A 12716-nucleotide genomic window follows, 5' to 3' on the forward strand; every position below is an offset into this window, starting at 1 on the left:
AGAGGGCTAGAGAGCTGTGGGCAGAACAGGGACCTGGTCCCATGTTGTCTCTGGGCAGAGACTCACTCTCCACGCCAAAGCAAATAAGGAGAAGAGGCCCCTGTGAGTCCGAGGGGTGGTTCCCCCCTTGACTGAAGATCCCGGAGATGGGGGGTGGCCCTGGGCCAAACCAGGCACCTCCCTTTCTCACCAGGTGGTGCCTCTTTGCACGTTCACACCCAATGCTGTGTTGTCAGGGGCTGTAACCTGAGCCCTGGGTGCCAGGACGGGGAGACCCACCCTGTCCTCCTCCTGTCTCCCCCAGCTCCCTTCCCTCTCCAAGGGCTTACACAGGCCCAGCCCAGGGAAGAAATTGTGTTCTCAGTGGGTTTGGAACAGGTAAAGATTAGGAGCAGATGACAGGTTGTCAGTGGCTCCGAGGGCAACTCCGTAATCCCCAGCACCCAAGCTGCAGTGCACTTTGATCCGGCCTCTGAAGGCTTGATTATGAGACACAGCCCATGTTTCCATAAAGGGGAGAACAATTGTTTCCAGCACAGACAAAGGACTCTTTGTATAGCCCTGGGACCCGAGCCCCAGGAGGCATTCGGGGAGAGGAAGGACAGCCCCGCCCCGGGTGGGGAAGGGGGTAGGGGCAGGGCAGTACTGGGTGAGGCAGCTGCCTGGCTCCCATTGAGCTTGCCCGTGATGGGCAAAGGGCGTTAATGATGTCCCGCTGCTGGCCCAAGGGGCACACAGGCCTCAGACAGGGGTGAAAGGGGTTTTTTTCTGAATTGCTCCAGCCTCATGCTGAAAATGCATGCAGTTTTATCTTTGTCGGGGCCGACATTGGGGTATCTAGTGCCCCCCTACATTTGGGGAAGGGCCGGCTCCTCATTAGTCAGTTTCCACATCTATCCAACAGGCAGCAGGGTAGGGAGCAGGATTTGCTGTGCAGAGTGGGAGATAGAACTTGGAGAGCATTTGGAAGTAGGAATGAAGAAGCGGGCACGTTGGGATGGGGAGGAGGTGGTGAGTCTGGATGCAGCAGTGTGTGTACCGTGTGGAGCTGCCTCCACCTCCTCCCCCCAGGCCTCACAGTTTCCCTGGGGCCTGAACATAGGATGACCTCAGAGTTTGCAAAACAAATCCGGCTGTTGGAGAGGGTGAGGACTTTGCTTTGCTCCCCTTTCCTGCATGGGAGAGAAGTCTGGATTGGTGAAGGCTTCTGCCCATCCCAGCTGCACCCCTCACCCATCTGTTAGTTACATCCAGCCCCTTTCCTGCCTCCCATTCCTTCTGTCCACGTGTCAGGAGGTGTGGGCTGGTCCCTAGACTGGCCTCCCAGTCAGAGGCAGCTGTAGTGCAGGGAGCTGGCTTGACCCTGAGGAACTCCAGAAACACATCTGTTTAGGAGAATGAGGCCAGGTTTGGGATCTTATCGGGGCTGCACCTGTGGAGACCAGAAGGGCTCATTTTAGGGAGAAGATAAGTAGAAAGTGTTAAATGCTGGCTCCTCAAAATCACTAGTACAATCTACTGATATCACAAAGCACAGTTTATTGCTCACCTTGGTGAGGGAGACAGAGATTTGGCAGTCTCTCCAAGTGGGGAAGGCAAGGTTATTCGAAGTTTGATTTAAGATTGGTTTAAGATGGATCTTGAAGACAGCTTTGATTAGGACTGGGTAAGGATCGCCATATAACAGTCAAGAATTGGTGCAAACATCAAGGCCAGGATTTTTGAGACAAGGGATTAAGAGAATGTTAGGAAGCAAGCTCAAAGTAGACGCTTCCATTGAAGACTTGATGGTTTTTTTTTTTTTGAGACGGAGTCTCGCGCTGTCACCCAGGCTGGGGTGCAATGGCCAGATCTCAGCTCACTGCAAGCTCCGCCTCCCGGGTTCACGCCATTCTCCTGCCTCAGCCTCCCGAGTAGCTGGGACTACAGGCGTCCGCCACCTCGGCCAGCTAGTTTTTTGTATTTTTTAGTAGAGACGGGGTTTCACTGTGTTAACCAGGATGGTCTCGATCTCCTGACCTCGTGATCCGCCCAAAGTGCTGGGATTACAGGCTTGAGCCACCGTGCCCGGCCTGACTTGATGGGATTTGTGGGAAGTTCCTGTAGTGAACAATCAGGTCTTTTACCTGGGCGGAGTTGACTGGAATAATAAAGTTATGCTAATGAAGACAGCAGACTAGCAAAGTCATGTTAATGTAACCTCAGTTGTGTCTGTGGTAGGTAGTTTCCATTTTAGGTGTAAATTTAGAGGGTGTGAGGGTAAAAGCTCTTTAGGGGCTGGTCTGGAGTTTGGGGCGGGGAATGGCAGGAGGGTCTATAGTCCTGAAGAGCAATGACCAGACTGCAGGGCAGAGGCAGAGACACGTTAGACTGGAGAACTAGAGGGGGAGGAACTCCAGCTGACCCCAGGAGAGGTCAAGACTCAAGCATGTGAGCTGGAAACCAGGCCTGCAGGTGCCAAACCGGTCCCTGCCCGTGAAAACAGGCTGTGTTGACTTTGGCAGCCCCACCCTAGCCTCCTCCCACCCCAGAAGGGCTTGAAACTGACACTGGGCCATGCAGGGGGCTGGAGATGTTCCCAACCCAGTCCTGCTCAGGCTGGCTGTGGCTGGCTGCTACCCTGGCAGAGGGAGCCAGAGGGTGTGTATGGGGGAGGGAGGGAGGTTCCCCTGGGAGGCAACTGGTGGAGTCCAGGGCTGGGGGCCATCAGGAGTGTATGAGTGGCCTCTTGAGCTCAGACTGAGGACCCAGACAGACTAGGCAGTAGGGGAGAACAGTTGAGTTTGGGGGACATCAGTTGTTCTCTTTATGGTGTAACTATGATTTCTTTCTTTTTTTGTGAGACAGAGTCTTGCACTTTTTCCTGGGCTGGAGTGCAGTGGTGCGATCTCAGCTCACTGCAACCTCCGTCCCCCCAACCTCCCCCGTTCAAGCGATTCTCCTGCCTCAGCCTCCCAAGTAGCTGGGATTACAAGCACGCGCCACCATGCCTGGGGCATTTCTGTATTTTTTAGTAGAGACTGGGTTTCACCATATTGGCCAGGCTCGTCCCTATGATTTCATATGAGCTGAAATCTACATATGTACTAGTCATCACAACACATCATTTTATCATTTTATTGATAAACTAAGGCATGGGGAGCATCGGTGACTGATCAGACAGATGGGATGGAATTAAAGGTCCAGTCTGTGGCTTCAAGGCAAACTCTGCTGTGCCCCTTGGCAGCCTCCTCCTGGGCTACTCAGGCATCTCATTCCTGCAAATGGCAAGAGAGGAGCTCAGATAACCCCTGTCTTGCCGAAGGGAGGAGGCAATAGCCTGAAACAGATCTGGGAAGAGGAGAGAGAATGAAGAGTGTGAGAAATGAAGAAGAGAGAGGGCAGTCAGTCCAGAGAAATAGGCAGGGACAGAGACAGGGAGGAAAAGATGGGAGGAGATGAAGAATATGTGTGTGTGTGCATGTGTGTGTAAAACTATTACCAGCTTTCCAAATTTGATAAGTCACGTTCATTTCTATTGCCCGTTTTCAGAAAGAGATGGGAACAAGTGAAAGGGGACCTAAGAGGGCTAGTGAGGGACATGGAGAGCACAGCAGAGGGAAAGAGGCAGCTAAGAAGACGGGACAGAGGGGCAGAAGGGGTGGTGGAGATAGGCTGAGACATCTGCCTTCTCCTCTGGGCCAGCTCCCTTCAGCTCGTCATCATGGTGATGGCTGCCCAAAGACTTTGCGTCCAGCTTCTGCTGCCCATGGGAAGTTATCTGGCCAGGATTTTACTTTGCTGCAGGCTGAGAGATGAGGGCAGAGGTAAGCAGGGAGTTTAATGGGTCAGAGATACTGAGGGAGGAATCAGTGGGACAGGGCCACACGGGTGCCCTGGGCTCTGAGCAATCTGATTCAAGAGATGCTCCCTTCAGAAGATGCTCTCCTCAGGAGAGTACTTTCTGTCTGGTGGCAGAGGACTTTCTATTTTCCCTAAATGGAGAGAAATAGAATGCCTGGACCCTATGAGAAGGCAAGAGCCACATTTCTTGAGAAGGTCAATTGTGGGGAAGGGAAGGGAGGGGAGGAGAGTGAGACCTGGGCTGGACCCTGAGGTGTCTCAAGCACCAGGTTCTGACCTTCATGTCATCTCTCATCGATGCCTCAGCCTTCCCAAAGGGACTGAATTATAACCACAGCAAACATAGCAGCCATTGTACTGAAAACATACTTTGGGCTAGATACTCAGTTAAGTGCCTTATTTTAACTTTATTTCTATTTTTATTTATTTTTAGTTTTATTTAGTTAGTTTTTTGAGATACGATCTCACTTTGTTGCCCAGGATGGACTGCAGTGGCCTCATCATAATTCATTGCAGACTCGAACTCCTGGGCTCAAATGATCTTCCCACCTTGGACTCCCAAGGAGCTGGAACCGCAGGCATGCACCATGATGCCCAGCTGGTTGTTTCATTTTGTTGTTTTTTGTAGAGATGGGATCTCCCTGCGTTGCCCAGGCTGGTCTCGAACTCATGGGCTCAAGCTGTCCTCCTGCCTCAGCCTTAATTTCATTTATAAAATTTACAACAACCTAACAAGTTAGGTATTATGGTACCCATCTTAAAATAAGAAAACTGAGTCCCAGAGAGATCAAGTAACTTTCTCATGTGGTCTAGGATTCCTTTAAAGACCATCAGTCCTTGCCGGGCAAGGTGGCTCATGCCTATAATCCCAGCACTTTGGGAGGCGAAGTTAGAATGATGACTTGAGCCCAGGAGTTTCAGACTAGCCGAGACAACATAGTGAGACTCTGTCTCTTAAAAAAAAAAAAGTTTACTATCCTGGCTAACATGGTGAAACCCCGTCTCTACTAAAAATACAAAAAACTAGCCGGGCGTGGTGGCGGGCGCCTGTAGTCTCAGCTACTTGGGAGGCTGAGGCGGGAGAATGGCGTGAACCCGGGAGGCGGAGCTTGCAGTGAGCCGAGATCACGCCACTGCACTCCAGCCTGGGAGACACAGCGAGACTCCGTCTTAAAAAAAAAAAAAAAAAAAAAAAAGTTTAAAAATTAGCTGGGGTGCCAGGCACAGTGGCTTACACCTGTAATCCCAGTACTTTGGGAGGCCGAGACGGGGATCACCTGAGGTCAAAAGTTTGAGACTAGCCTGGCCAACATGGTGAAACGCTGTCTCTACTAAAAATACAAAAATTAGCCGGGCATGGTGGTGCACACCTGTAATCCCAGCTACTCAGGGGACTGACGCAGGAGAATTGCTTGAACCCAGGAGGTGGAGATTGCAGTGAGCTGAGATCATGCCACTGCACTCCAGCCTGGACAACAGAACAGGACTCTGTCTCAAATAATAATAATAATAATAATAATATGTGATCCATGAAAACTCCTTATATGTTCAACTCATCCCTTCAGAGACTATTCCCAGCACCTCTGCCCACAGCAGGGAACCTGGCTCCCCTGAAGTCCTCACTATGGAGTCCTAATTAGGGAAAAGGAGTTGGGCTGGCAGGACCAAGGGAAAACAAAAAGAGACAGCAGATAAGCTGTAAGTCTGCCTTTTTTCATGGTCTAGGACACACAGCCCTCCTGCAATAAATCTGCCTTTTTTTTTTTTTTTTTTTTGAGATAGAGTCTTGCTCCAGTCACTCAGGCTGGATTGCAGTGGCATGATCTTGGCTCACTGCAATCTCTGCCTTCCTGGTTCAAGTGATTCTCCTACCTCAGCCTCCTGAGTAGCTGGGATTACAGGCGTGTGCCACCACACCAGGCTATTTTTTTTTTTTTTTTGAGATGGAGTCTCGCACTGCACCCAGACTGGGGTGCAGTGGCAAGATCTCAGCTCACTGCAACGTCCACCTCCCGGGTTCAAGCGATTCTCCTGCCTCAGCCTCCCAAGTAGCTGGGATTACAGGTGTGCATCACCACACCCGGCTAATTTTTTATATTTTTGGTAGAGAAGGGGTTTCACCATGTTGGTCAGGTTGGTTTTGAACTCCTGACCTCAAGTGATCCACCTACCTCGGCCTCCCAAAGTGCTGGGATTACAGGCGTGAACCACAGCACCTGGCCAGCTTTTTGTATCTTTAGTAGAGACAGGGTTTTGCCATCTTGGCCAGGCTGGTCTCGAACTCCTGGTTTCAAGTGATCTGCCCGCCTCAGCCTCTCAAAGGGCTGGGATTACAGGCATGAGCCACTGCACCCAGTCAAATCTGCCTTTCTTTACCTACAACTGTCTTAGGAAATTCTCCTTACCACTTACATGATACTGGCCGCAAACAGTCACTAGTCACATGAGACACTCACTTCTCTTCCCAGCAGCATATCTGCAGCAAGGCTGACTCTCCTCACACTCTAGGCATCTTGGGTCCTGCTATTAGCATCACTTCCAGAGGGTCCTGTAAGGCCCCTTCCCTCCCCTCTTTGTCTATCTGGACCATCTCTTTGCCACTCTTCTCTACCACCTGCTGGTGACACACCATTATTCTTTCTGGATTTGGAGACCTGAAAGGAGTCTCTTTTCTCATCCTGCCATTATTCTGAGGGACTTCATTGTCCGTGAAGATAACCATCCAACACCTTAACCTGCTTGTTCCTTGACCTCCACTCTCCTTAGTCACTTTTCCATGATCACATCCTCTATGTTACCATCACTAGGAACTTCCCTACCACTTAAATCTTAAATTGAGATATTCCATGACCTCCCCACTCACCACAGCTACCTTTCTTTCTCTTTCTTTCTTTTTTGAGACAGGGTCTTGCTCTGTCACCCAGGCTGGGGTGCAGTGGTGCCATCTCTACTTACTACAGCCTCAACCTCCTAGGCTCAGGCAATCCTTCTGCCTCAGCCTCCTGAGTAGCTGGGACCACAGGTGTGCACCATTATGTCAGCTAATTTTCGTATTTTTTGTAGAGATGGGGTCTCACTATGTTGCCCAGACTGTGTCCTTCCTTCCTTCCTTCCTTCCTTCCTTCCTTCCTTCCTTCCTTCCTTCCTTCCTTCCTTCCTTCCTTCCTTCGTTCCTTCCTTCCTTCCTTTCTTTCTTTCTTTCCTTCTTTCTTTCCTTCTTTCTTTCCTTCTTTCCTTCTTTCCTTCTTTCCTTCCTTCCTTCCTTCCTTCCTTCCTTCCTTCCTTCCTTCCTTCCTTCCTTCCTTCCTTCCTTCCTTCTTTCTTTTCTTTTTTTGATGTAGTCTTGCTCTGTCCCCCAGATTAGAAAGCAATGGCACAATCCCAGCTTACTGCAACCTCGACCTCCCGGGTTCAAGCGATTCTCCTGGCTCAGCCTCCTGAGTTGCTGGGATTACAGGCATGCACCACCACGCCTGCCTAATTTTGTATTTTTAGTAGAGATGGGGTTTCTCCATGTTGGTCAGGCTGGTCTCAAGCTCCCGACCTCAGGTGATCCGCCTGCCTCAGCCTCCCAAAGTGCTGGGATTACAGGCGTGAGCCACCGCGCCCGGCGTGTGTCCTTTATTTCTAATGCATAAGTTTGAGACCTCCAGTCCCACAGTACTTCTGTTTTGTCCCCATCTATCAGGCACTTTTTGCCTTGGTTCCCTCCTAATCCAACTTAGACTGTCATTCAACCGCTTTCCAGCCCCTTTGCCCCTTATCCCTTTGCTTAGGTCAATGTTCTTAATTGCAAACCACAGAATCCGTTCTATTTTAAGCAAAAGGGGAAATTTTTTTTTAAGGGATAAAGATAGTTCCCAGAATTGTTGGGGAGGTCCAACTCACAGAATCTAGGCTGAGCTTTCAGGAAAAAATCCCCAAAGCACATTGCAGAATTAGGCTGCCTCTGTCCCAGGACCACGTGTACTCTCTGCCATAACCCATGCTGGCTAATGTGGGTCTGTTAGGAGCTTTTCCTGCCACATTGGGAGTGGAAATGGCCTTTACTCTTTACTTAATGCTTCTGTATTGCTCTACTTTTAAGAACAAGCACTATTTTTATAATTAAAACTAATTTTAAGCATCTTCACCCATTGTCCACCTCTTTCTCCATCCATTGCTACCAGTGCTACTACTGTGTTTGTTTGTTTGAGACAGAGTCTTGCTCTGTTGCCCAGGCTGGAGTGCAGTGGCACAATCTCAGCTCACTGCAAACTCCGCCTCACGGGTTCAAGTGATTCTCCTGCCTCAGCCTTCCAAGTAGCTGGGATTACAGGCACGCACAACCATACCCAGCTAATATGTGTTTTTGCTTTTCGTTTTTTTTGGTTTTAAGGAGTGGAGTTTTTTGTTTTTTTTTTTTTTTGAGATGGAGTCTCGCTGTCTTGGCTCACTGCAACCTCCGCCTCCCGGATTCACACCATTCTCCTGCCTCAGCCTCCTGAATAGCTGGAACTACAGGCACCAGCCACTATGCCCGGCCAATTTTTTGTATTTTTAGTAGAGACGGGGTTTCACTGTGGTCTTGATCACCTGACCTCGTGATCCGCCTGCCTTGGCCTCCTAAAGTGCTGGGATTGCAGGCATGAGCCACTGCGCCCGGTCAAGGAATGTAGAATTTAATAGGCAAGATAGAAGGAAGAGACTCCCCCTGTACAGAGACAGAGGGAGGGGGGCTCCAAGCCGAAAGAGGGAACCCCTAATATGTGTATTTTTGGTAGACACAGGGTTTCACTGTGTTGTCCAGGCTGGTCTCGAACTCCTGACCTCAAATGATCTCCCTGCCTCAGCCTCTTAAAGTGCTGAGATTACAGGCATGAGCCACTGTGTCTGGCCCAGCACTACTACTTTCATTCAGACCACTGACACTTCTTGCCCAGCGTACTGTACTAGCCTGCTAACTGGTTTTCCTGTCTCTGTAGCCCCTCTGGTTTATTCTCCACACTGCAGCAGAATCATCTTTCTGAAGCATACCTCCGATCTCATCACTCCTACTTAAAACCCTTCAATGCCTCTCCGTTGTCCTCAGGATTCCTCAGGATAGGCCTAGACAGGGCCCTTCAGGGTCTGACTGCAGGTCTCTTGGAATCATCCCCCGCCAACCCCACCTGCCATCTCCACTCACTGTGGCCTTGCTGGACCACTCTGTGTCTCTGGACCTTTGTCATCACATTCCTTTTGCTGGGAAAGCTCATTTTCCCTGTCTTTGCCTGATGAATTCCTATCCTTTGCCTAGAGAAGTTTTTGCTGGGATGGCACCTCTTCCAGGAAGCATTTCCTGACCACAGCCCCCTGATAGGTTGCCCCTCCCAGCTATTTCCACAGGGCTCTCCGCCACTCTGTCTCGCCATTGCCTGTCTCCCCAGTCAGACCATAAGCTCCTCGACTGTGAGGACTGTGCCTCGTTCACTGCTTTAGGCCCACCTTGTAGAGTCTCATGGGGTTTGATACATGTGAAATGAGTGAATTAATGAACGTTGCCCAAGCTTACACAGCTAAGAAGTGCCAGGCAAACCCAGCTAAGTTGCTTTCTAAAACTCACATATTTTCCTTCATGCCATGCTGCTTCTCTGAATAGGTCAGGACGATCTGTTTGTTAGGATTGTTTTTTAAAAATATCCTGCCAGGCACGGTGGCTCATGCCTGTAATCCCAGCTCTTTGGGAGGCAGAGGTGGGCGGATCACCTGAAGTCAGGAGTTCAAGACCAGCCTGGCCAACATGGTGAAATCCTATCTCTACTAAAAAATGCAAAAAATTAGCTGGGTATGCTGGTGGATGCCTATAATCCCAGCTACTCAGAGGCTGAGGTAGGAGAATTGCTTGAACCCAGGAGACGGAGGTTGCAGTGAGTCAAGATCGCACAACTGCACCCCCAGCCCAGGCGACAAAGCGAGACTCCATCTCAAAAAAAAAAAATCTTTATTGAGTAATAATGATATACAATAAACTGTATGTATTTAGAGTGTACAGTTTGACAAGTTTTGACATATGTATACACCCATGAAACTAACACCACAATAAAAACAGTGAACATGTCCATCACCCCCTAAAAGTTTCCTACAAAATGAAGGAACAATGGATTTTAATGTTACAGAGTACAAAAAGTTCATTGATACAGTTTCAGAGTCTACATTGCAACTAACCTCTAAGATTTCTATTTCTTCTGGGTGTGGCAGCTCTTGCCTGTAATCCCAGGCTGAAGTGGGAGGATTGCTTAAGCCCAGGAGTTCAAGACCAGACTGGGCAACATGGTGAGACCCCATCTCTACAAAAAATACAAAAATTAGCCAGGCATGTTGAGCCTGCCCGTGGTCCCAGCTACTGGAGGGACTGAGGTGGGAGGATCGCTTGACCCAGGGAAGCAGAGGTTGCAGTGGGTTGAAATTGTGCCACTGCACCCCACCCTGGGTGACAGAGGGTGACCCTGTCTCAAAAAAAAAGGCTATTAAAATACTCCTCACTCTTTAAACTGCAAATCTGTGTGAAGCTGGATTTTATTCATATACATCAACCAAAACAACATATCACAAAGGATTGAATGCTGAAGAAGGTACAAGAATCCAGCTGTCTTCTATTAAGCCACATATTAAAGAGATTTGGAAAAATGTTAAAACAATGCCATTTTTCTCACTAAGTTTTTCTGCTTTTGGAAAATGTAGTTTTTTCATTTAAAAAAGTTATTTATGTTAATGTATAATGGGTTTCTTAGTGTGAATCCCTTCCCTATGCATAGGAAAGCACTTTACTACAGGGGCCATAAATGGTTAAGGTGAGAGATGATCCCAATCCCAGCTCTTGTCTATTTCACACTGCCTCACAGAGGTGGCAGTGAGCCAAGATCATGCCATTGCACTCCAACCTGGGTGACAGAGTGAGATTCTGTCTCAAAAAACAAACAAAAAAAACACCCCATACTGCCTCATTCTGTCCCGTGTGTCTTGTTATTGCCCCCCAAACTTTATTTATTTATTTTTTTGAGACAAAGTCTCGCCCTGTCACCCAGGCTGGAGTGTAGTAGCGTGATCTTGGCTCACTGCAAGCTCCACCTCCCGGGTTCATGCCATTCTCCTGCCTCAGCCTCCCGAGTAGCTGGGACTACAGGTGCCCGCCACCACGCCCAGCTAATTTTTTGTATTTTTAGTAGAGATGGGGTTTCACTGTGTTAGCCAGGTAGCCAGGATAGTCTCGATCTCCTAACCTGGTGATGCACCCGCCTCGGCCTCCCAAAGTGCTGGGATTACAGGAGTGAGCCACCATGCCCGGCCTTACCTTTTTTTTTGATAAGGGCTCATGCTTGTTGCCCAGGCTGGACTGCGGTGGTGGCATCATAGCTCACTGCAGCCTCAAACTTCTGGGCTCAGGTGATTCTTGAACCTAACCTCAGCCTCCTGAGTAGCTGGGACTACAAGTGTGGTCCATCACACCCAGCTAATTTTTAAATTTTTTGTAGAGATGGGAGTCTCTACAAAAAATTTAGAGATGTTGTCCAGGCTGGCCTCAAACTCCTGGACTTAAGTGATCCTCCTGCCTTGGCCTCCTAAAGTGTTGGGATTACAGGGATAAACCACCACTTCTGGCCAGTTTTAACTTTTAATTTGATAAATAACAATAGCTATAACCCACATAAACCGAGGATTTTTGGAGTCTTCAATAATTTTTAAGATTTAAAGGGGCCCTGAGACTAAAACGTTTGAGAACTACTGATATACAGACCAGAGGTTGAGAGAAGGCCCTTAGGATGAATGGCTTGTGTTTGAACTTGGACTTTGCTCCTTGCTAGTTTGTAGGAGAACTTTGGGCAAGTTTGTAGTCTCTCTGATCCATAGTTATCTCATCTGTAAAATGGGAATGATTATACTGGTACTTACTATGAAAGGCTGTTGAAGATTAAGTGAGTTAACATCTGGAAACATTTGGGAACTGTGCTGATACATAGTAAGTGCTCAATAAATGTTATTGTCACCATCGTCGTCATCATCATCATCAGCAGCAGCAGCAGCAGCAGCAACAGCAGCATGCTGACAGCCCAGAGAAGCAGAAAGTGCTCTCAGAAACAGCCCTCAAGGTTTAAATACTTTATTTTAAAGACCCCAAATGAGTCTCGAGCCTACAGCCCTCTTTCACCTCAGCTGCAGCCACCTGCCCCAGACCGGGCACCCCCATACCCAAGTGCACCAAGTGCAACAAGGAGAGAAGCTTTGCCAAGTGGGTGACCTCCTTGGGCAAGGACTGGCATCGGCCCTGCCTGAAGTGTGAGAAATGTGTATAGATGCTGGGGGCCAAGCTGGGGCATGTTGAGCATGAAGGCAAGCCCTACTGAAATCACCTCTGCTACTATGCCATGTTTGGACCCAAACGCTTTGTGTAAGGTAGACTGAGAGTCACACATTCTTCCTTTTTTTTTTTTTTTTTGAGACAGAATCTCACTCTGTTGCCCAGGCTGGAGTGCAGTGGTACAATCTCAGCTTACTGCAACCTCCACCTCCTGGGTTCAAGCGATTCTGTGTCTTAGCCTCTTGAGTGGCTGGGATTACAGGCGTCCACCACCACTCCTGACAATTTTTTTTTTTTTTTTTAGACGGAGTTTTACTCTTGTTGCCCAGACTGGAGTGCAATGGCACAATTTCGGCTCACCACAACCTCTGCCTCCCGGGTTCGAGTGATTCTCCTGCCTCAGCCTCCCAAGTAGCTGGGGTTACAGGTACCTGCCACCACGCCAATCTAAGTTTTTTTGTTTGTTTGTTTGTTTTTTGAGACGGAGTCTAGCTCTGTCGCCCAGGCTGGAGTGCAGTGGTGCAATCTCGGCTCACTGCAAGCTCCGCCTCCCAGG

At 48.9% G+C, this 12716-nt stretch overlaps 1 long non-coding RNA gene across 1 annotated transcript in view; it reads right to left on the reverse strand.

Annotated features, from left to right (window-relative positions):
* Nucleotides 1–3076: 3076 nt before the first annotated feature.
* The window catches only part of LOC105484729 (uncharacterized), a 33825-nt gene continuing 24185 nt past the window's right edge, over nucleotides 3077–12716 (reverse strand). Inside the window, exon 3 of the long non-coding RNA XR_989174.2 lies at nucleotides 3077–3330. This is a non-coding gene — a long non-coding RNA (uncharacterized lncRNA). The remainder of the gene's footprint in view (nucleotides 3331–12716) is intronic.

Source organism: Macaca nemestrina, chromosome 1 (assembly GCF_043159975.1).
Source record: "Macaca nemestrina isolate mMacNem1 chromosome 1, mMacNem.hap1, whole genome shotgun sequence".
Lineage (NCBI taxonomy): Eukaryota > Metazoa > Chordata > Mammalia > Primates > Cercopithecidae > Macaca > Macaca nemestrina.